The 21,268-nt window shown below is 63.0% G+C and overlaps 1 long non-coding RNA gene across 4 annotated transcripts in view; it reads right to left on the reverse strand.

The window, feature by feature from the left end:
- Positions 1-2,242: 2,242 nt before the first annotated feature.
- The window catches only part of LOC130683138 (uncharacterized), a 30,513-nt gene continuing 11,487 nt past the window's right edge, over positions 2,243-21,268 (reverse strand). Inside the window, exons 4-6 of one of the 4 annotated variants that reach the window (XR_008996742.1) lie at positions 19,446-19,552; positions 14,243-14,404; positions 12,267-12,492 (exon numbers count right to left, since the gene is read on the reverse strand). This is a non-coding gene — a long non-coding RNA (uncharacterized LOC130683138). Of the gene's footprint in view, positions 2,723-6,537; positions 6,649-12,266; positions 12,493-14,242; positions 14,405-19,445; positions 19,553-21,268 lie in introns of those variants that run through there. The other 3 variants (XR_008996743.1, XR_008996741.1, XR_008996740.1) reach the window with 3 other exon arrangements.

Here is a 21,268-nt window from a genome sequence, read left to right on the forward strand (position 1 = left end):
CCGGGCCACTTTGGGGCCCTGGAGTCCTTGCCCTTCCGTGTTGAACCCCACTCGCAAGGGTGCCAGAGGCCTTCTCGGCCCATCTCCCAGGCCTGCGGGCACTGCTCCAGGGACAGGGCACTCGCCAGCTCCGGGCGGCTCAGCCGCTGCAGGCAGCATGGACAGATCAGGGCCACACTTACCAAGTAGGGATCGGAATTAGCTCATGTCATCTGCTCAACACTTTCAGGGTAAGGTTATTTCCCCATTTTATGATAAGGAACATGAAATTGAAAACCTGACTTTCCCAAGATCGAGTCCAGTGTCAGGACCCAGGGCTGGGCTTAGGTGCTGAGACGCCACACACGGGTCCGCAGGGCGAGGCCCAGGGTGGGCAACCAGCGAAGCAGGCCTGTCAAGTCCCATCGGGGTTTGGCGCAGTGGGAGCAGTCTCCCTCTGGCCGGCATGTTTGGGGGAGGGCCTGCCCGTGCCTGGCATGGCCCTGCCCTTGAGGGGCCTCCTACCCTCTCTCCCATGCAGCCCAGGGCCTCCAGCATCCCGGCTGACCTCATTTGTGGCAGCTCCAGTGTGGCCAGAGGTGGCAGATGGCCTGCCCCCCCGACCCCTGAACCTCCCGGGAGGCCTCGGGGGGCTGACTCCCTGGGCCAGGCTCAGCGTGGGGCCCCGCTCACTCGTCCCCACTGCCCTTCACACCCCCCTTATTGGTTCTCCTTTTCACAGACGTGGCACCCATAATGGAAATGGAATCTCAGCTCTGCAAAGATCTATATCCGAAAATAGCAAAAACATTGCCGTTGTGCGAGTTTTTCAGGCAGAGGCAATACAGGATGCAGTTAGTAGGCTGTGTTTCCACAGGTACCTAATACATGGATATATCTACTCCTGGGGCTGCCAGATAAATCCTCTCGGAGGCCTGGGAAGCTGTTCATCTCCCGCGTGCCAGGATGTGTGGGGTGGGGCGGGCACTGTGGGGCAGACTGGACTCTGGGCCAGCTCAGCAGCTGACCCCTGGCCTCAGTTCCCTCATCTGTCATGGCCAGGTGACACTTGGGGAGGGTCCGATCATGTCTGCTCATCTATAAAGGGCCACCTGGGCTGTGTTAAGAGACCACATTGCAAATGGGGAACGGACCCCAGACAGGGACGTGAGCTGCCCCAGGCCTCCCAGGCGTCGGGGTGGGGGCCAGGGCACGAGCCCCTCAGCTCTGAGAACGACCATCCTCGCATGCGTGCACACACTCGCACACAGTCCTGGAGGCCAGGCAGCCATGCCCGCGCAGCACGGGGGTGTTGAGGCGGAGCTAGCCCCACAGGGCATGAGGCCTCTGGGAGGCCCCTCCCACCAGGCCCCCCACAGGCCCCTGGGAAAGCGGAAGCAGGCGCTCTTTGGGCCTGGCCAGCAGTGGTGACGCAGCTGGAACAGCACCTGCACAGCCACCCAGCTCTGGGACCCACCTGGCTCCAGGGCTCCCAGCCGACAGCGCCGGGCAAGGCCACAGTCTCTCTGGTCCCTCTGCGGCTCAGGGTCCCGTCTGGAGAGTGGGGCTGGTGGTGATGCCCCCCGGCACGCCAAGGTGGGGCACGTCTGGCACAGAGCTGGATCCCAGGCATGGACCCAGAGCAGACAGTCCCCCTGGGGTGGCAGTGGAGAAGGGGAACAGAGGGGGCATCTCACAGGGTGGCTGTCGCTGCAGCTCCCCCAGCATGACAACATGGGGCACTGAGGCGGAGAGATGGAGAGGGCACAGGGCGGCCCAGAAGGCCATGGCCCAGCATCGAGTGGGGACTACGGGCAGGTGCAGATGCCACAGCCCTGCCACACACAGACTCACAGAATGTCACCACTGCAGGACCCCAAGACCCTCGGGCCCACCTTGTGGAAGAGGAGACGGAGGTCCAAAGAGGGGGGAACTCTGTTCAGGAGCTCCCAGCAGCTGCACGGGCCCACGGAGCGGAAAGGCCCCGGCCCCGGGCGCAGAGCAGCAGCCGCCTGCGGCGGGGTGTCCCACCTCGCTCAGCCCGTCCCAAGCTTTACGGTGGAGCCTGCCAGGGGGACAGGTCTTGTGGGGACCTGGGACCCAAGGCGAGGGCCATCTGAAGGGGAGGACAAAGAGAAGCCGAACCTGGGCCCCATGAACTGCAGCAATTCATTATCCTTCTCCGGCTGATGAGGGTAATCGTGAGGACAATTAGTCTGGAATTACTGGCAGAACAGACCGTTAAGAGAAAAATAAATTGAAAAGAAATACATTGGTGTAATTGTAATACAGTGTATCATAGTCAATTGAATCCCAGATACAAGCTGGTCCCTTGTTGATTGATTTCAGTGAGTAAACAATTTGGGTATTTAAATTGGAAACTTGCTGGGGAAAGGAACAGGGATTTGGTTAAAGGGGAAACTGACAGACAGCTTCAGGCCAAAAGTTGGCTCCGTGCCCCTGACGCTGCCCCGCTGAACAGGTGGGTCTGAGCTGGAGGAGGGCACGTGTTCCTGCCCAGCCTGCAGGCCAGGGGCCACCTCCTCTGAATGCCATCTCAGACCCCGGCTGGAGCACATCACTACCTGCCCTGTGTCACCTTGGTTCCTGGGTACCTTCTCCACTTGCTGCCACAAGGAGTTGTGGCTTCTCTGTTCACCACATTGGGAGCTGCTGGTGAGCAGGGGTCCTGGTTTACTTCATGAGCCAAGCCCAGGTAGCAGGGGACACATAGAACATGCAGCTGTCAACAGAGCAGATGGGTGGATGGATGGATGGATGGATGGTGGATGGATAGATGGACGGTGGATGGATGGATGGATGGATGGATGGATGGATGGATGGATGGATGGTGGATGGATGGTGGATGGGTGGTGGATGGGTGGTGGATGGGTGGATGGTGGGTGGATGGATGGATGGATGGATGGATGGTAGATGGATGGATGGTGGATGGATGGTGGATGGATGGATGGATATGGATGAGTGGGTGGGTGGACAGTGGAGGAAAGAATGGATAAGGTGGGGGGATGAGTGGTTGGGTGGCTTGGTGGCTGGATCAGGGGTTGGGGGGATTCCAGATGCTTGAACAGACTAACAGATGTTTTCAGAGCTACTGAAGCCAGGTGACCACTTCTCCTGTGCAGTAACTTTTGCACCTGAGACTCCGGAGCCTTTCTTAGCTTCCCACCAAGGAGCTCTCTTCAAAGCCAAAAGGGCAAAGGCCTGAGCCCCGCAGGAGCCACTGGCCTTGCACCCCACTGAGGCCACTGGCCTTGAGCACCATGGAGAGGCCTGAGCATCACCCAGGAGGCACACCTCAGGAGGGCGGGCTGAGTGCTGGAGCCCCTCCTCCTGTAGTCTGACCCATGCAGGTGGCGGCTTTCAGGCTTACACCCTCCAAGTCACATTTCTGTCCCAGGGGCTGCCTGAGTGCCCAGGGGAGGCATGTCCCCTCTGGTGGTCACAGGGGGGCTCTGCCAAGTGGGGCTGTGCCAGCCACTGTCCAGGGCCACCCAGTTACAGGCAAAAGGCAGTGACCAGCCAACTGGCCCTGACTAACAAGGGCGAGAGGCCTGAGCGTGGGGGCAGGGCACAGTGGCTGGAGCCCAGGGGAAGTCCTGGTGCAGTGGGCCAGCACAGGGGGTGCCCAGTGGAACGGCCGCAGCCCCGCCAGGCAGGACCTGCGTGCCCTGAGGCCCCAGAAGGAAGGCTGGAGTCCCCCGTCCCAGCATGTTGAGAGCGATGGAAGGGGAGTTGGGGGGTTTGGAGTTCCCAAAAGTCATCATCTTGCTCCTCTTGCCAAGAGGCGAGGTCTCCTCCCTTCCCCGGGACCTGGGAGGGCTGTGATTGCTCCCCAGAGTCACACAAGCACAGTGGAGGTGAAGCAGCATGACTTCTGGGAAGGAGTCTCATAAAGGGTGTCGTTTCTGCCTGGCCCTCTGCCTGGAATGCTCCCCACCCAGCCCCAGGACTGTCCACTGTGCTGCGAGGAAGCCCAGGCCACAGGGAGGGCATCCGGCCAGCAGCCCACTCGGGTCCTACCAGCACCGCAGACCAGCACCCCACCGGCCAGGAGTCTGAGGGAGCCCCCAGGTGACCCCAGTCTGGGAACATAGGGGAGCTGTCCCTCTGGGGCCACTGGTGTCACTGCCTCGACACACAGGTTTGGGGTGTTTGTTCCACATCGTGACTACTGACCGCGGCTGTACTTCACTTCCCTTAGCCGTCTGTGTAATGGATCCCTGCTGTTTTCTGCCCCCCATACCCCTCCTCACATCACCACACCACCCGGGCTGTGCTAGGAGGTCACGTTCATTGCTCCATCCATAAACTGCAGAAAGTAGCAATGGCCCAGGGACAGCATGAGAAGGTATCTTCTCATGGAGGGCATGAGTACATGGCTGAAACCTGGGGTGCACCCCCTGGGGCAGGGAAGGCATTGTTTCTGCCTCGTTGCTGCAGGAACTGCATCCTGAGGCCAGAGGTGTTACGGACATCACACGCATCTTTCGGTGCAGCCTGGTGCTGAAGGCCTCCTGTGAGACCGTCAGCGAAGGCTGGCTCACCCAGGGGTCCTTGCAGATCCACAGCTCACAGCCCAAGGGGCTCCAACGCGCCAGGGCCAGCTCCTAGACAGAGGGTCCTCATGACAGGGTCCCCGTGGGCTCCCACGGTGAGCAAGGTGCCAGGCCTGGCCGGCATGGCCTGCAGTCTGAGCCAACATGCTCCGTGCGCCTGTCTCCCATCACCCTTCTGCTTTGATACCCCACTTTACAGTGAGAAAACAGGCTCAGAGCAGCCAGCTCTGAGTGGGTGGGTGCGCACCAGCACCCATGTACCCTAGGTGGCAGAGGGGCAGCTAGGAGAGACGTCACAGATGAGACAGGGGTAAAGGAAGGGAAGCAGCTCTGGAGAAGCATCCCCAGGGGGCAGAAGCCCCCCGGACCTCCTGTCCCGCCTGTCCCGTGCCTGCACAGATCTGCTGGGCTGGCCTCTCTGGCCGTGGCTGCTGGGCCCTGACAGCCGCTCCAGACAGGAGGACCGGGAGGATGCCTGACCTCACTCCTGAGGGAGGCTCAGAGTCCAGCCGGGCAGTGGCAGGTGCCCCACTCCTGGCCTCGCGCTGCCCTTAGCCGCCTGCCTAAACCCCTCACCCTGGAACAGCTGCTCCCACTGTGGCCCCCAGGAGTGCTGACGGGGCCGACGGGGGGTACTCGGCCCCGTGTGTCCCACAGGAGGGCTGGCTAGCAGCTGCCCCGGACCTCAGGGCCATGCAGCCAAGATGGAGCCATGGCCTGGCTCCCCACCAGCAGCCGGTCCACCCCCGCCTCCCTGCAGGAAGCCTCTTCTCTTGGGGCTCAATTTCCTCATCTGCATAATGGGGGCCCCAGCCCAGGGACTCTGCCCAAGGCCCCCAACCAGTGCCCTCTGCCACTTGGGTTTCCCAGCTGGGTGGGAGAGAACTGAGCCCGGGATCTCCTGGCTCCTCCAACCCCAAATCCAGGGCTTTCCCTGCCCCCAGGCTGTCCTTAGCCTGGCCAGCAGCCAGCAGCCCGCAGACATCCAGCGTCTGGCACTGTGACCTCCAGATGCCCCTTGAGCCACAGAAAAACAGGCACCTCACACCTGCAGCAGGAGGTGTGAAATCCAATTTGCTCGAGACATTTGCCCCACCGGAGGCCTGGCACCGGTGCCATCTGGTCAGAGCTGAGGCAGCCATCTCGGCGCTGCCCAGGCCCCTGGGGGAGGAGTGGAGAAACTCGGAGCTTCACAGAATTTTGAAGGCCCTGAGGCAGCCTCCGGGACCAGCAGCCCGCACCAGGCTGCGGAGCCTCTTCACAGAGGACGGGGTGGAGGGAGGGGAGGGCAGGGGAGGGGCAGGGGGGTGCTGGAAGGCAGGGGGCGGGGCTCAGGGAGGGGGCCCCTGCTCCCACCCACCTGATCCCGAAGCAGCTCCCTGCAGACCTTTCTGAAACGTGCCTCCTAGATGAGCTCATTCTCTTGAGGCCATGGGTTCCACCCACCCTGGGGTTCTGGTGTGCAGCCCCCACCCGTGTGGGGCCCCGAGCTCTGTGGGGACCAGGGCAGGATGATGCCAGCCCTGGTGCTGTGCCAACAGGGCCTCGGTCTGCCAGCCCAGCCCCCATTCCCCAGTGCGGGGAGCTGCCTCCTGTCCTCTCCCACCCACAGGGCCCAGGCTGCTCCCAGTGGCCTCCCTGCCTCCAGCCTCCTTAGTTTAGGAGTGCCTGTCCCACGCCCCCACTCTTCCTGCCCTGGACCCCTTCTCCACGCCCTGACCCTTTCCAGGAGGCAGAGAAGCTGGGACCCCAGAGCAGCATCCGGCCCGGGCCACTGTCCCCAGAGTGCGGCACTGGAGGGCCCACTGTGCTGGGCTGGGCCTCCCCAGGTAGGCGGCTTCCTGCCCCGGCCACCACATCGCAGCTTTCACACCCACCGCACCCACATTCACGCTAACCACTTCACCTCCCGCCCAGTGCAGCCCAGACCCCATTGTGGGGCCCCAGGGCGCACAGACGCCTCCGGGACAGATGCCTGGGCTGTAGAGCGGCGCAGTTTATCAGGGCAGCTTGTCCAGGGGCTAGGGGGAGGTGGGGTCAGCACATGGGTGGGAGGCAGGCAGGTCTGTGAGGTCCAGGTGACAGCATCCACCTGCAAAACAATGGGCTCCATCAACTCCCAGCCAAGAAAGGGAGGGCCAGGGCGGGGAGGCCAGGGCGCCCGCAGGGCAAGTGGGAGTCAGCGCTGACCCCCAGGCCCGGTCCCCGGGGCCTCCTTCCTCTGGGAGCGCACAGCTTTCCCATGGAGGCAGGGCCGTCAAGGTGGGTGTCACCTTCCTGCCCACCTAGGGGGCTGGAGGCAGGCCAGCTGCTGCCCTTTCCTCTTGCCAGCTTTGGGTTTGCCCCCCGAGGGTGAGTCTGGGCACTCATTCCACAGGTGAGAAAACCGGTCCTAAGAGGCAAGGCTGCTGCCCATGGCTACCAGTGCCACCATGGACTCTCCCGGCCCTGTTCCAGCTTCGTCCAGGCCTCACTGCCACCCCACCCTGAGCACCCCGCACCGCCTGGCCCTGCACTCCATCCCTGTCCAGCCGAGCCCAGCGGCCACCCTGTGCTGCTCTTAGTGGGAACACCACCTTCCACCTGCCTTCAAAGCCACACACCTGGGAGCTGCCCCTGGCTCCCCCCATCCCTTCCAGCCCACCCCAACCACCCCTGCCCAGACTGTCCCTGCCAGCCAACTCCTATGCAGACTTGGGGGCCGCAGGACAAAGTCCCTTTGGGAGGGCAAACAAAACCCCAAAGGACTCCAGGGCAACCAGCTCCTGGGAGTTGGGCCGTCCCTGAGGATTGTACCAAGCTGGCCAGGGGAGGAAGGGCAGGACTCCGAGCCCCACTGTGGGGGCTCCCAGGGTGCTGAGCACTGTGACACTGGAAGGCCACCCAGAAGGCAGACAAAGGCGCTCACTGCCTGCCTGGGCTCTGTCATCCTGCTCAGCCTGGGGTGGAGCATGGCCTTTCCAAGACTCGCTCATAAAATGCCAGCCCCCACCTCTCTGCAGGACTCCTCTGGGCAGGCGGTAGGCACTGCAAGGGTCTGGAGGCGTCAGGACAGCCTGACTGACAACACAGAGGTTCAGGAGGAGGGATGAGGGGGTCTGGTAGCTGGGTGTGACCCAGGTCCACAGCCCCTCCCCAGCTGCCCTGCCCTGGGCATGGGTAAGGGAGGGCCAGGCGGGCCTCCAGTTTCAGAAGGAATGAGTCAGAGCAGAACTGATCCCCCCACCTAGGTCACAGGGCCACCCCAGGCCCCCTTCCCTCACCCCATCCCATGAGCAAATCTGGCAGGGTCCACCCTCAGCACACCCGGAGCCCAGTCCCGGCCACCCGGCTCGGCCACCCCACACTTGGCTTGGTCTCTTCCCTGCCCTGCTTCCCCACCACCCGTCCTGGTCCCCCGAGGCTGGTGTCTGCAGCAGAGCCCATCAGGGTGCCATTTCTTGGAGTCAAAGCCAAGACCCTTGGGACCCTGGCCGCTGGCCTGCTCCCTGGCAGCATGCTGGACTCTCTGCTGTGCTCTGCCCACTCTTGAGGCCCCCTCATGGCATGTGCATGCTGTTCCCTCTGCCTGGAATGCCTTTCCCTGGGGTACCGGTCAGCATCTCTAATTTCACCTTCAGTGAGGCTCCCGAGCCCTGAAATCACAACCAGCCTCACACCAGTGCCGAGGTCAGGAGCCATGTGCCCACCACCCCCTTGCACCCCATGCCTGCAGCCCACCTGGCGGATGAGGAGGGGCCCACAGATGTGGAGGCGGGGTCCACAGCTGCTGTGGTAAAGGTGCTAACGAGGCCTTGGGACTGCTGGGCCCCTCCATCTGGTCACCCACCAGGCCCCTGCAGAGGCCCTGAGGGAGCACCCAGGCAGGTGGGGTCCCCACATCACTGTCACCGCCTCCCCTGGCCTCCCCACAAGCACCTCTGACCCCAGCTGGGGCCACAGGGGTCAAAGGTGAGGACCCCAAGGGGAATGCACCCCTCCACGTACCTCTCCTGGGACCATCCTCTTACCTGCTGGGAGAAACCATTCCCACCCTCAAACCTGGGGGGAATGCTGAGTCCCAGGAGGGGAGGGCAGGCCCAAGGGGTTCAATGGTCCCCTGGAGGGATCCCCTCCATACAGGCCGGTGGCCGGTAAGAGTGACCGCCGCCCAGCCCCACCACGGAGGCGTCCCCGCCTTCTGAGGCCTGGCCCCCCGTCTCCCACCCCCACTCGCACTCAGCATCTCCGGGCCCCACCTGCTGCTCCCTCTGCCGTTCTCTGTCCCAGCTCACCAAGGGCCTGCCCCAGGAGGACCCCGCAAATGCTGGAGGCCAGGGCGGCTGTGCTGAGCGCAGGTGCAGGCCACGCCCTCCAGAGCTTCATCTCCGGGTCCGTAAAACGGGGCAGCTCTCAGCTGGCGCCCTCACCTGGCTCTGCGGCTCCCGGAACCTGCAGCACAGCCCTTCCTGGAGGCCTGGGCAGCAGTCACTGTCTGAGGCGCGGCGCGGAGGAGACTCAGGCCCCCGGGCCCTGCGCAAAGCTGCCCCAGCCCTCCACCCACCCCTGTGGATCGGGGCACCCACAGCTGAGTGGCCTTGTGCAGGTGGGGGTCTCAGAGGACGGGAAGCAGGGGAACCCACTCCCTCCCCAGCTCCTCCAGGCCCTGGTGCCTCATGGACTGGCCTCCTCACCCCTAGGCCCGGGGCAGCAGCAGCCGCCACCCAGCATTGTGCCAGCATTCCCCCAGTGCCCAGGTGCCCGGCCGCCGTCCCTTCTGCACGCTGAGCAGGGGCCATATGGCACATAAACGGATGCTGCTGAGGCTCGGGAGCCCACAGAAGCGAGGATGCTGGCAGAATGTGGAAGGGCTGGGGCCCGGGGCTGAGCTGGGGGTGGGGCTGGGGCGGGGAGCTGCACGGCAGCAGGCCCACGGTGAGATGGAGCCAGGCTCTCAGAGCAATGCAGCCGGAGGGCGTGGGCCTTTCCAGGCTTGGCACAACCTGCCCGGCCTGCACGGCCTGCCCCTCCCACTGGTCAGTGGCCTCTTCCTCTGCCATTCCCCAGGGCTGCCCTGCCCCTTGGCCCTCTCCCACACCCCGTTCTGCCCCGTCCATCTACTCTCTCAAGGCCTCGCACACAGCCGCGTCCTCCCCATCTGCGTCCACACTCTGGCTCCGGCACCCCAAGGACAGAGCCTCAGCCAGGGCACAGGGGCGGCCCGGCCGGATTCCAGTCCTGATGCCTCAGCCGTCCCCAGCTGCACGTCCGTGGCAGGCCACCAACCCCTAGCCCCTCTGCTTATAAAATGGGGGACGTCGGCAGCGCCCCTCTGGCTGGGGGTTGGTTCTCCTCGCAGGCAGCAGGTATACTGAGCATTCCTATGCGGCACGCGGGCTGGACGCCCCAGACCCAGGTGCGTGAGGTCAGCAGGCCGACGGTCAACCAACACCCACAGAGAAACCCCCTGGGCACCGGGCGACTGGGGCTGCAGCCGAGAGCAGTGGCTTGACAGGCTGGTCCTGCTGGCGCAGGCCCCAGACAGGGGCCCAGGGTGGCAGTGCCTGCTGCTCAGTCTGCCGTGCTGGCAGCCCAAATGCCCCGCGGGAGCTGTAGCAGGGCCCGGGGATGGGGTGAGCACACAGGCCACCGGCCACGGACGTGATACTGACAACGGTGGGACCCTCCAGCCCCTGGAGCCAGACACCTTCGCACTGCCCGGTGGGGCAGCCACAAGGGCCTCCGCTGGTAAGAGGGTGGCCCCGCCAGGGCGGAGGCCCCTCTTCCCAGCACCCAGGAGAGTGTCTGGCACCAAGTGCACCCAAGGCCAATGAAGTGAAGGAGTAAACGAATAACGGGGGGTCTGTGGGCGGGGCCGGGGTCACGTGGTGGCCCTCACCCGGGCCGGAGCTAGCAGGGGCTCCCAGAGGTCGGGGCTGCTCCGCAGGTGCCGGCCCCCTCCCACAGGCCGCTGCTCCTCCTCCTCCCCTGGGGGCAGCAGCCGGGTGTTCCCCACCCGCAGACGCAGTCCCTGCAGAGCCCGGGCACTCCCGGCCCAGACCCCGCCTGTGTCCAGTCCCACCCCCTGGGCAGGCACTCACTCGCCTGGCATGCACTAGAGGCCCCACCAGTTTCCCCACTGTCCCTTAAATAGCCTCTGGGATGGGGCCCCAGCCGGAAGGTCTGACCTACCCTTGGACGTCCAGGGGGCTGGAGGGCAGGGAGGTGAGAGGGAGTGAGGCTTAGGAAGATGGCCCCCTTCCTGGGTGCTCGCCGCTGCTTACTGGCCCCCAACCCAGGCCTTGGGCTCCTTTCAACCCAGCCCAGACAGAAGGGTCTCTGCGACTTCCCAACCTTCCCCGCTCCTGGGTGCCCACTTCCAGGAGAGCCGCAGGCAGGGGTGGGTGGCCCCACAGGGTTGGCAGGTCGAGTGCAGGATGCCATGAATGGCTGTCCTGGCCTAAGTGTGCCCCAAACACCATGCAGGATGGACTTACACAGAAGACCACATGTTCTTTATCTGAAAGTCAAATTTAACTGGACTCTGTTTTGCTTTTGCTAAATCTGGCAGGGTGTCCACCCAGCACCCACCACTGCTCTGTCCCCCACCATGCCCACTGGTTGAAGGCCCCACGGCTGAGTGGACTGTGAGCTGGAGCTAGTGGCCCGGGCAGCCTGCAGGCCTGGCCCAGAACACAGACCCTGGTTTCAGCACAGGTTATCCTGGCCCCAGGGGTCTGTACAGGGGACCAGCCCCTCTCAGTGCCTATCCACCAGCCCTGCCCTGGGCACATGGCATCTGCTCTCCCAGGAGCAGCCATGCCCCTGGGCAGTGGCCATCCTCATAGGGACCTGTGTGCCCCCACACTCCACTACCGGCCACAACTGTGCCCGGCTCCAAACACCCTCAGCGCTTCTACAATACTGGGCCATGCCTAGACTCTGGGCCTGCACTCACCACCCCCTAAAGGCAACCCTGCCACCGCCTCCCACCGCCACCACCCTTCTGCTGCAGCCCAACACCATTTGCACGCCCTCTGCTTACTGCTCTCTTAGAAGCAAGGTCAGGGCTGCGTCCACAGCCAGATCAGATTCATCTTGGGGAAAGGACAGAGGTCAGCATGTGACCAGGGTCAGGGCTTAGCATCCCCCTTGGAGCCCTGCCTTTGATTGTCCGGGTTCAGAGCACCCCATGAGCTGGCCGGGTTGCATCGTAACAGCTGACAGGCCCTGGAGCGCAGGCACCATGCAGGGCCTGGCTCACCACGGCCCCGGAGGGATGGTACCCACCCTCAGCTTACCATCAGCACCCTCAGGTGCAGCATTTTCTCACACACTCCACTCTGCCAGACGGCACTGGCCACCCTCCCTTGAAGATGGGGAATATCAGCTGCCAGGGAGGATGTGGGCAACCTCCTCCCACTGGCGGGCCTATGCCAGCCTCGTGGGCCTGCCGGCCGCCTGATGAATCTGGGGCTGGCACGCTGACCTGCGCCCTCCTGGGCCAAGCTGGATGTGGGCAGTCCTGCCCTGGGAGGGAGGGTCTGGGGGCCGGGCAGGGGAGCGCCCAGCGCATACACGTTCTGCTGGTCCCTGCTGGTGACACTCTCTGAATAGCTTATTAGAAATTAATATTTAATATTCTTCTGTGGATTTAGCTTAATTATTCAATTTATTATTGCAACCACCGAGAAGCACCGGAAGCAAACTGTCTGCTTTGTGCACAGAGACAGCTGGGGGAACCCCCACCAAAGCCGCCCCAATTCTCAAATGCTTGTTTGGCAGACTTCTCTCCAGCGGCGCCTCCCGGTTCCACTGAGTCTCTTGTCCTGCAGCAGAAACCCGCTCTGTGTCAGGAATGGCCGAGGACGCTCCCTTCGGTGGGCCAGGATCCTGGCTTCTATGGGGGTTCCTGGAGGCAGGCCCCCCCCTCCTGCATCCTTCTGGAGCCCATGGCCTGGAGAAGCAGGGGAGGAAGGGGTGGGGAAGGACAGCTGCCAGGTGCTCACTCCCACCCACCGCCCAGCTCTGGCCTCTGCCCCGTCCTCATGGCCCTGTGCTGAGGGAGGGACTGTCCCATTCTCAGACCTGATCCCAAAGCCCCGTGAAGTTTGGTGACTGGTCCTTGTCACCTGGGTGGAAATGGCAGGGCAGGGACTGAAACCCAGGGCCATCCTACCACACAGTTGAGGTCTTTCCCCTGCACTTGGCCCTCAGATGGGGTGCCCAGTACCCTGCTACTGGGGCACGCATAAAGATTCTGGGGTGGGTGAGCACCAGCCTCCTCTGCCTGGTGCATAAGGGGTGAAATGGATGCAGGACTGGTTGGCAGGGAGGGCGCTCTGAGCGCTGCCCCACCAGCAGGTCGCTGCGGAGGCTGGCCGGCTCTGCCCTTCTCCCCACCCTGGCGAAGCACCCCTGAGCCTCAGCCAGCAGCCAGCAGGAAGTGCTGCAAGCCCCCAGCTCCCGTCCTCCTGGTCACTAAGGCCCAGAGCCCTGGAACAGCCCACAGGCTGTGGCGTGCTGCGTGTGTCCCACGACTGGTCCCTGAAGGGCCAGCACAGCCCATGGGGCGGGTGCCGGCCCACAGCCAGGAGTCTCACACTAAATCTGAGGCCACTGCTAGGAAATGGCCGGGGGAGATGGATGGCCAGGGCTGGGGCTGCCCCACGGACATGGGGTGCCACAGCCTCTTCCCCGGGAGCTGGGATGGAGCGGGCCAGCAGCCCTCACATGTCCTCCCCATGTCGGGGACAAAGGCCTGGAGGCTCAGGTCTAGGGGATGATATCTGGGCCTCGGTTTCAGGAGTGAGTAGGGGTACCCAAACCCCTGTGTGGTGGGGGCAGGTCAGTGGCCAGTCTGGGGACTATTCCCAGGAGATGTAAGAGGACAAGGACAAAGGCCAAGGCCAGGGCAGGGAGGGAGGACAAGCACGTTTGTCATGCACAGATTGTGTGCACCGTGAGTATCCAGGTCCTCACCAAGCCTCACAGCCCCCCACAAGGTCTTAATGCCTGGGGCCCACTGAGGAGGAAACACCCCCCACGCACAGCCTGGCCAGCGCCACACAGGTAGGAAGTCGTCTGGCTCCCGAGCTGCTCCAGCCACTGCACCCCAGACTGCAGCAGGCCCAGCTGTGTTTCCGCAGCCCCACGGCCCTGGAGCCCCACCAAGGGACCACGGGGCAGCTGCCCCGGCCCCAGAGCCCAGGCCCTGCCGCACCCCTCTGTCATGCCCCGCTGCCGAGCGCCCCCACCGCACCCCTCGGCCTCACTGGCGAGCTCCATCCTGTCCATCAGCCCCTCCAAGCATTTCACACGTGGTGCCTTGCTTGCCAGCCACTAGCACTTTCATGCTTTTATTTTTTTCCATCTTTTTCCCGGCAAACTGCCATTCCCACTGGCTGGCTCACCAGCCCTGCTCACAAGGCCATCTGCCCAGCCATGGGGTCATGCCATGGGGTGGAGCAGACACATGCAAAGGGAAGGGGTCCCATCCTGTATGGCAAAGAATGCTGCTCCTGACAAGTGACCCAGGAAGCCTCTGGGCCCACTGCCAGCCCCCGTCTTGAATGTGGCCTGAACAATCCTTCAGGGCTAGCTCCTGCCTCAGTGCCCCCCCCCATGGTGCCTCCATGCTTTTGCCTGCGCCATGCCCTAGGCTGGCAGTGCCCTCCTCCTTGTCTGGTAGAGGAGCCCATACCCACCTCTCAATACTCAGTTCCAAGGGCCACCTCCTCCAGGAAGCCCTCCTGGCAGAGCTGCCCCTCTTTGGCTCCCACTGGGCTCCTGGCAGTTCAAGGGCTGCAGGGCCCAGCCTCTCCCTGAGACCGTGAGCTGATCAGAGCAGTGCTGAGCCTGATTTCCACCTGCGGCAACAAGGAGGGGCTGGGTGTCTACCAAATCAGAGGGACGCATCACCAGCCTCTGGGCTGCTCTGAGTTGTGCCTGGGAACCCCGCCCTAGGTGACAGGGAAGACAAAGAAAGGCCCTGCTGGCCCGAGGGCCACGAGGGAACACCAGGGAGGAGCCGCCAGCTGTGTCTCCAGGAGCCAGAGCAGGGAAATGATAGCAGAAATACAAGGCTGAGCGCCAGGATGGCGATGGCGAGGGTGGGTCTCCTCCAGCCAGGTGCCCGGCAGGCCTTCCTCACCAATGCTCACAGCAACTCCAAAAGGCGGCACTATGTCTGTCCCCATTTTACAGATGAGGAAACTGAGGCTCAGACCAGGGCCATGCTGAAGTCCACAGGCCCCCCTCCACTGGTCAGCTCTGCCTCCAGCCTGGCCAACCTGTATGTCCAGCTGCCAGGGAGCTCAGGAGGTGCCCAGGAGCTCAGGGCAGCGACTGCCATATATAAACCTGTAGGAGCCACATGACCCCTCCTGGCAGGCATGGTTATGGGGACACAGGGCAGGTGGGCTGCACAAAGTCAGCGGATCCGAGGTGACCAGACCCACAGGCCTTTGACAGGCTCGGCATAGAGGGACCGTCTAATGCATCTCCCCAACTTTTGAGATGAAAGGTGCCACCATTAAGGACCACACCGTGATGATGGGCACCACGGGATCCCCGAGGGCCACTGGAATGCGCAGACCCTGGCTCCTCAGCCTCAGGCCTCAGGGTCACCAGGCCCACGTCACCTGGGCGCTGGCACTGTTGGCTGTGTGACCCCGCTTCACCTCTGGGCAGCCGTCACCCCAGGAGCCCCAGCTGCAGGAAGACCGCCCCAGCCCACTGCCTGCTTCCGAGTGATGTGCGCGTCAGCCTTCCCACCCGAAGAGTGTGCATTCCGGCACCTCCGCCATGGGGCTGTGGCGAGGAACACGTGACAGCATCCCACATAAAGGCCCTACTGAGTGCTGGATGAGACACCCATGCAGACCGCAGCCGTCTCCTGCCCTCCAGGATGACACGTGCAGGGTGCTCCTTCAAGTTACAGACCCTGCAGGCTCTGGGAAGGGGGAGTGAGCAATTTTAAAAGGGTCTGTCCCTCCCAACTTCAACACCTGCACACGGACAGACTCACGTGTGGGCACAGGCACACAGACATGTGCATGCACACAGATGCACATGCACACGCACACAGTGGAGAAGTGTGGAGAAGACCCCACCACACTCTTCTCAAACGGAAATCAATGGATTTGGTCGATATTTCGCAGCTTTCAGAAAACATTAAAAACATGATTTGCTATAAGCCTCCATTTAGTCCCTGAAATTTTTTGTGCTCATGAAAAATACTTCATTGATTGTTGCCTGGATACTGCGATTTCCTATTTATTGAGGCCCAGCCTCGTGACTCCAGCAGCCCCCTCCCCTCCCTCACTCGCTCTCCAATGTCCTGCACCAGGTGTGGTGACCCCAGAGCTCACATCCCACAGGACTGCAGGCAAGTTCCCAGCTGCCAAAGAGGTCTGAGGGTCTGGACACTGCAGACGTGGGTGCCAGGAGCACAGCAGGGTGGGGGGCCTCCAGGTCCAAGGACTCACCTCCTTCTACAAGGTCCCACCAGCCCTTTCCCCAGATGAGCCGCAGCTGAGGCCTGGTCAATGGTGCTTTGTGGCTGTTCTGCGCAACTGCTCAGCCTGCAGTGGACTGTGGGCCAGCAGTGCCCTGGGCACCAGGGACACGGGCTCCTCTGCAACCTGCCCCTCACCACGCTGTGCCCCCGAGTCACCACTGCTGGGCTCAGCAGGTGGGGCCCTGAGCCCTCTGGACGCCTCATACCAGGGGCAGTGCCAGGGCTTCAGAATCACCACAGCTCATCTTCCAGTCCCCAGCACTGCCCCTGGGCACACTCGGAGCCCTGACCCTGGTCCCAGACCAGCCTTTATGCCAGCTATAAACTGAGCCCAGGGGCTCTCCGGGCACAGCCTTTCCCCACTTTGGAGACTCTCCACATTTGTCCTTCTTAGGGGCCTATTGGTGGCAGCAGGTACTGTCTGGGGGTGAGACCACATGGACTCGGCCCCCAGGCCCCTGTGAGGACCGGGTGGGAGGCCGACTTGCCAGCCCCCCGCACCGGGAAGAGCAGGCCCACACAGGCTCACAGTCGTGGAAGCAAGGCAGGGTGCTTAGTGGGGTGTCCCAGACAGGGTCATGGGGGCTCCTCCCCAGATGGCACCACTGCAGCCAACACGCAGCAATGGGCGTGCGCAGCTGTTGGCGTCCTGAGCTCCTCCCCCAAACACCACTTCTGTCTGCAGGAATAATGCCCCTGCATTCGCACAGAGCATCTTCCTTCCTCAGAGCGCTGTTTATATTTAGCCGTCACCCGCCTTTGTCCTCAGAGCAACTCCGCGTGGGGAACGGGGCAGGTGCCTCGGCCCATTTCGCTGTGGGAAGCTGAGCCCAGAGGGGGCGAGCTCCTGAGCCTGGGCTGTGGGGGCAGACGGTGGCCGGGGGTGCTGGGCAGGGGCACCTGCTTGCTCTCTTCCAGCCAGGCTCATGCTCAGAGGTGGTAGGTTCCCACGTGGGCTTGGGGCTCCGTCAGCCACACACCTCCACCCAGATGGCCTGCGGTCCGGCTGTAGGGCCAGGAACCTCTGGTTGGTCCCGCTGGGGTCTGAACTGCCCACTTGCCCCCCACCACTGGCCTGTGAGCTGCTAGAAGCTGGAGATCTTCTCTCTAATCCTCTGTGCCCAAGGGTCACAAGAGTGGCCACTGGCTGACCATGTGACCAGAGCAGACAGGGGCCATCATAGTGGCTGAGCAGCTAGGGGCCTGCTGGGAGGGGATCAGGGTCCCCGCTGGGTCTGCCGGAGCTGCTGTGAGACCCCCAGCCCCGAGGGTCCATCCTTGGGTTGCCATCTTGCACAGGAAAGGGTTCAGTGGTGCCCAGTCCTGGTGCGGGGTCTGATCTGGTGTACAGTGGAGGAGCGAGGCCGAGCCCCCCCTCTCCCCCCTTGACTGATCCCGCACCCTGGGGAAGGGGTGGGAGGGACATGTGGGGAGAAGGCAAGTGGGGGAATAAGGAAACCAGGCTGACTGCCACACCCTCTGCAAGCCCGGCCTGGGCACTGGGAGCCATGCCCGCCCCACGTCGGAGGAGGAGCAAGGGGAGGGGCCCAGACACTGCAGCCCCTGCCCCCATCCAGACCTCTGGGAGTCCTGCTTACCCCAGGGCACGGGCAGCCGCAGGGAGGCTGCCTGGGGCAGGCCCTTCCGAGGGCTCAAGGGCCTCCTGCCCTGAGCTCCCTCCCAGTGTGCCCAGGGAAATCCCAGACCTTATGATCTGGGTCCTCCTGGCCCCAGGGCCCAGGTGTGCTGGGACCATCTCAGGGGGCCAGGAAGACAAGCTGCGGTGATAGGGGTCTTAGGTTTGGCTCCGTACCTTCGCAGGGTGGGCTAACAACACATGCGACTCTCCCTCCCCAGCCCCCGCAGCTCCAGTGCTCAGTGCAGACCAGAAGCTGGCTCCTAGCTCCCCTGGTGGCGTCCCAGCCCAGCCCCGGGGGCAGTGGCATCCCGTCAGGAGCAGCCCGCCAAGAACAGGCCAGGGCCCCCTGCCCCAGGGTCTGTCTCAGCCTCATCTGAGCAGCCCCTGCCGTGAGATCCGGACTTCTAGATGTCTGGAATCCAGGAGCCCAGGGGCTCTGGAACGAGGTGGCCGTGCGCAGAGCTGCCTGAAGACCCTCCCCTGCTGGCCCCCGTGCCAGATGCCATCACGCTGTGGGGGGTCCCAGGTGACAATGCCTAGGGGTACCCATGGGTGGTCTCGGAGCTCAGCGGCCTGTCTGCTCTGCCTGAGACCCTTGCTGAACCTCCGCCATGCCCCAGAGCTCCGGGGTGCCCAGAGGAGATACACCAGGCAGTGGAAGGTGAGCACACTGCGACGTCAGACCCGTGACTGTCCCTCCCCCCCTAGTGCTACAGCTCTGCCCTTGCCCCCCTCTCTCACGGCCGCCCTGACCTCGCCTCCCTTCTGCAGGCTGCTCCCGCTTCCCTCTGTGCCCTCTTCCTCTCTCGGAAGCCAGGGGAGTCCTTCCAAAGAGTACGTGCCCAGCCTCCACGGCAGCCCAGGGCCTCCTCCCTGGAATCAGGCCCTGGGAGGGGGCCCCCAGTGGCAGTGGGGCCGGCCCTGCAGGAGCTGTAGGATATCACAGAATGACCAGCATGGTGTCTGCCTGGCTATCTGGGGCCCCTCTCTCGGGGCGCAGCAGGGCTCACACAGGAGGAGCTTAGGACCAGCCAGGACCTCAGGTGACGCGGCACAGCCACTAGAGGCCCTGAACAGAGCCACTGTTAGGCCACCTCCATGCTCCTCACCAACAGGAGCTCAGAATAAATGTTTATTTGTGTTCGGCCAGTAAGTTTTAGGCTGATTTGCTCCACAGCAACAATGACCTGTCACTGGAGGGGCATCACATACAACCTCCTGATCTGCCAGCCCACTCCCGCCTAGAGCCCTGGGCCCTGAGAATGCCCCCAAACCCCAGGCCCCACAGTGCCTCAGCACCCACGTGTCCCTGTGCACAGGAGCCAGTGAAGCTCCCTGGCACCTCTCCCCATGAGGGGCCTCGCTCCCCTGCTCTGGGCTGCCAGCACGTGCCCGCTGCCCAACCCAGCATGCTCTGCTCATGACTGGCCCACGGACTGCCAGTCACGCCTTCCAGAAGTCAGTGCTTACATAAAGGGAGCTTCCAGCGGGCCAGCCCCCCGGCCTGTTAGCTCCAGCCTATCTGCCATGTTCACAGCTAGGTGGCCAGGGCCCAGCCTGTGCCCGACACAGAGGAGGATGGAGGGTGGAAGGACGGATAAGGAATGTGTGGATGGATGGATGATGGGCAGAAGATGGATGGGTGGATGGGTGGAATGGTGGGTGATGGATGGATGACGGGTGGAAGGACAGGTGATGGATGGATGATGGGCGGGTGGACGGATGGGTGGAAGGCAGTTGGGGCACCTACCACAGGTCGCATCACCTTCAGATAGAGGTGGCAGGGATGAGGATGATGACCAGCACAGTGGTGACTCCAGCTGACAGGACATAGCATTTGACCTTGCTTCTCAGGAGCTGGGAGAGAAGAGAGGTTGTTGTCATGTCTTGGACCCCAGCCTCCCATCCTGGGGGCATTTGATACATGCCTGCTTTGGGCGGTGGCATGCAGGAGCTGGGCCTTCCCCGGGGCAGGGCCCAGGCACAGCCTGCCCCTTGCAAGGGTCTCTGCCCTGAGCTGGCACCCACGTTCAGTCAAGAACAGCTCAGGCCTGGCCCTGGAGCCAGGCCCAATAGGAGGGAGGCAGGAAAGCCCGCAGGACTGTCTTCGCTCCAGGGGCAGCCAGGCCTGGGTGCGAGTCCCAGTTCATTTCCTTCAAGCTGGGGGATCTTAGCCACATCCCTTCTTGGCACCTTGGATTCTTCTGTAAGCACAGGATGAGGCCATGGACCCCAGGGGGACATGTGAAATCCTTAGTTAAGATGATGCATGGAAGGCACCTAGCTGCGGCCCAGCAAATGCCAGATGTGTGTTCATCACAGGCCTTCTTATTCTGCACGCCATTGTGCTCACAATTAACTTAACAAGTTCTGAGCTCCCCCACAAGGGCCTCCTGGAGGAGAAGACACACAGACCTGTGCCAGGGAGCTACAGGTGGGGAGGAGTGGTCAGGAGAGTTCACGAAGAGTGACACCTCATCCAGGCCCTGGTACCGGGCGCTCCCCAGGCAGACTGGCAGGAGGGGGGCATGGCAGCGCCAGGGCAAAGCCTAGGCTTAAATGACCCAGAAGTCACCGAGCGGCCAGAGCAGGGGTGGGGCCGGGAAGGGGAAGAGAGGCGAGAGGGAGGGGGTCGGGCAGCACCCGTGGGCACACAGAGGACGGTGAGGGGTTCTGAGCAGGGGGCGACGTGCCCAAGAGTGTGAGTGAGGAGGCCATGCAGGAAGCCAGTGGGAGGACGGGTAGGAAAGGGGAGAGGAGACGGGGCCAGTCAGGAGGGAGGCAGATTCAAGGAAGGGCGGGGGGCCTAAGGCAGGAAGGGGGTGTCAGAAGGGACAGAGACAAGACGCGGAGGGGATCCCCAGAACCTGGCTGTGGCCAGACACGCAAGGGAAGGGAGGCAAAGGCGTCAAGGAAGAGTCCAGCCGCCCACTGGGGCCACCAGGTGGATGTCGGGGCTGCTCGCTTACTTATCCATCCACGACTCCACCCAGCTATCCTTCCGTCCCGCATCCACGCACCCATCCGCCCACCGCTCACCCACCCACTCATCCACCCCCACCTATCCACGCACCAGTCCATTCACCTGCCAATCCACCCGTCCACCCCCATCCACCCATCTACCCGTCCACCCACCCATCCATCCATTGATTCAACCAGTCACCCATCCATCTTCCATTCTATGTCCATCCACCTTCTCGAGGTGGCCATACAGCAGGTGCTGGGAGGGAGGCACGGCCCTCAGCTACAGGGGAGGGAAGAAGGTTGGCAGGGACAGGGGGAGTCAGGAGGGTTCTTGGATTAAGTGGGACTGGACTTGGGTTTTGGGAGGATGGTGCCCACATGAGTTTTGGGGTGAAGACCCAGGTGTTGCTCCAGGGTGCTCTCTTGGTCTGCTGTGTGTTGGGTGGGTGCCCAGCCCCCAACTCAGCCCCCTCAAGTTATGTCAGTGTCATTTCACTTTGGGCAAAACCCACTCACCAGCCTGAAGATCAGCCACCATTGGCACAGCCCTGCTTCCCAGCCCTGGGAGCAACGCCCTGTGTTCTAGGCCAGGACACTGGGCTTGGAGAG

Source organism: Manis pentadactyla, chromosome 3 (assembly GCF_030020395.1).
Source record: "Manis pentadactyla isolate mManPen7 chromosome 3, mManPen7.hap1, whole genome shotgun sequence".
NCBI classification, from domain to species: domain Eukaryota; kingdom Metazoa; phylum Chordata; class Mammalia; order Pholidota; family Manidae; genus Manis; species Manis pentadactyla.